Here is a 2,500-nt window from a genome sequence, read left to right as displayed (position 1 = left end):
AGGCAACCGCGCGGCCCTCCGTGGCCACTGTGCGCGGTGCGTTCCTACCCGACCCAGCGGGTTAGCCTCCAGGGGGGTCCTCCGTCAGGGGGAGGACCTTTCCGAACCTATCCGAGGGAGTCGTAGACGGCCCGTCTATATCTCAATCTGCCCTACACGATAACCGGTCGGCCCGGAGCCGTCGGACTCGGATGCCTCGGTGGTCCTCGCGTCCAACCGAGCTCCAGCACCCGGCTTCAAAAAGCTCCGGACCCCCGGTTTCGGAACGAGCGTTTCCTTGTTATCCCCGAAGCAAGCGGGAACTCGCGCAGCGGAGTTGCCACACTAATTTCCACTGGGAGCAATGAGGGGTGAGCTCGGACGAGCCTCTCCGCCCGTCCCCCCCTCCCCGGGGGGTCCTTCGGACGGTACGGGGCCGATCCCTCTCCCCTCTAAGAACCAATGGTTTTTTCTGTGACAAAAACCACTCGCAGCAACCTGGTTGATCCTGCCAGTAACATATGCTTGTCTCAAAGATTAAGCCATGCAGGTCTAAGTGCACACGGAAGGTACAGTGAAACTGCGAATGGCTCATTAAATCAGTTATGGTTCCTTTGATCGCTCCACACGTTACTCGGATAACTGTGGTAATTCCAGAGCTAATACATGCAAACGAGCGCTGACCGGTCCTCTCTCGGGGGGGCCGGGATGCGTGCATTTATCAGACCCAAAACCCACCCGGGGGGACCCGCGAGGGTTTCCCCCGGCCCTTTGGTGACTCTAGATAACCTCGGGTCGATCGCGCGCCCACCGCGGCGGCGACGTCTCATTCGAATGTCTGCCCTATCAGCTGTCGATGGTAGCATAGGGGGCTACCATGGTGACCACGGGTAACGGGGAATCAGGGTTCGATTCCGGAGAGGGAGCCTGAGAAATGGCTACCACATCCAAGGAAGGCAGCAGGCGCGCAAATTACCCATTACCGACACGGTGAGGTAGTGACGAAAAATAACGATGCAGGTCTCTTTCGAGGCCCTGTAATCGGAATGAACGTATCCTAAACACATGGGTGAGGACCCATTGGAGGGCAAGTCTGGTGCCAGCAGCCGCGGTAATTCCAGCTCCAATAGCGTATATTAAATTTGCTGCAGTTAAAAAGCTCGTAGTTGGACTTCGGGAGTGGGCTGGCGGTCCGCCGCGAGGCGAGCTACCGCCTGTCCCAGACCCTGCCTCCCGGCGCCCCCCGGATGCCCTTGGTTGGGTGTCCGGTCCTCAGGGGTCCGGAGCGTTTACTTTGAAAAAATCAGAGTGTTCAAAGCGGGCACCAAACTCGCCTGAATGCCTGAGCTAGGAATAATGGAATAGGACTCCGGTTCTATTTTGTGGGTTTCCTGAACCAGGGCCATGATTAAGAGGGACGGCCGGGGGCATTCGTATTGCGCCGCTAGAGGTGAAATTCTTGGACCGGCGCAAGACGGACGAAAGCGAAAGCATTTGCCAAGAATGTTTTCATTAATCAAGAACGAAAGTCGGAGGTTCGAAGACGATCAGATACCGTCGTAGTTCCGACCGTAAACTATGCCGACCCGCGATCCGGCGGCGTTATTCCCATGACCCGCCGGGCAGCGTGCGGGGAAACCAGAGTCTTTGGGTTCCGGGGGGAGTATGGTTGCAAAACTGAAACTTAAAGGAATTGACGGAAGGGCACCACCAGGAGTGGAGCCTGCGGCTTAATTTGACTCAACACGGGGAACCTCACCCGGCCCGGACACGGAAAGGATTGACAGACTGATGGCTCTTTCTCGATTCTGTGGGTGGTGGTGCATGGCCGTTCTTAGTTGGTGGAGTGATTTGTCTGGTTAATTCCGATAACGAACGAGATTCCTTCGTGCTAAATAGTTACGCGGCCCCCCGCGGTCGCGGTTAACTTCTTAGAGGGACCAGTGGCGTATAGCCACGCGAGATGGAGCAATAACAGGTCTGTGATGCCCTTAGATGTCCGGGGCTGCACGCGCGCCACAATGGCCGGGCCAGCGTGTGCCTACCCTACGCCGAGAGGCGCGGGTAATCCGCTTAAACCCGTTCGTGACGGGGATTGGGGATTGCAATTATTCCCCATGAACGAGGAATTCCCAGTAAGTGCGGGTCATCAGCTCGCGCTGATTAAGTCCCTGCCCTTTGTACACACCGCCCGTCGCTACTACCGATTGGATGGTTATGTGAGGTCCTCGGATCGGCCACGCCGGGGCTCCTTCGCGGGGCCTTGGTGCTGTGCTGAAAAGTCGATCGAACTTGATCATCTAGAGGAAGTAAAAGTCGTAACAAGGTTTCCGTAGGTGAACCTGCGGAAGGATCATTACCGGGACTTGGGTTGGTAGTGTCTCCCAGTAGGCGCGACTCCCATTTCCACAAACAAAAAATGTTCAAGCCACGGCCCGACGTTGGGAACTACAGGGATTCCCTTCGGCCTTTTAATGACTTGATCGAAAAACGGTGTCCTGAGCAAAAAACGTGTTTTACG

At 56.4% G+C, this 2,500-nt stretch overlaps 1 non-coding gene across 1 annotated transcript; it reads left to right on the top strand.

The window, feature by feature from the left end:
* The first annotated feature begins 474 nt into the window (after positions 1–474).
* On the top strand, positions 475–2,338 carry LOC125798740 (18S ribosomal RNA). The gene has a single exon (XR_007437538.1). It is a non-coding gene; the product is annotated as an 18S ribosomal RNA (ribosomal RNA).
* The last annotated feature ends 162 nt before the right edge of the window (positions 2,339–2,500 follow it).

This window comes from Astyanax mexicanus, unplaced genomic scaffold (genome assembly GCF_023375975.1).
Source record: "Astyanax mexicanus isolate ESR-SI-001 unplaced genomic scaffold, AstMex3_surface scaffold_83, whole genome shotgun sequence".
NCBI classification, from domain to species: Eukaryota; Metazoa; Chordata; class Actinopteri; order Characiformes; family Acestrorhamphidae; genus Astyanax; species Astyanax mexicanus.
Note: the sequence above shows the minus strand (reverse complement) of the source record. Positions and strands in the feature narration are given on the sequence as shown.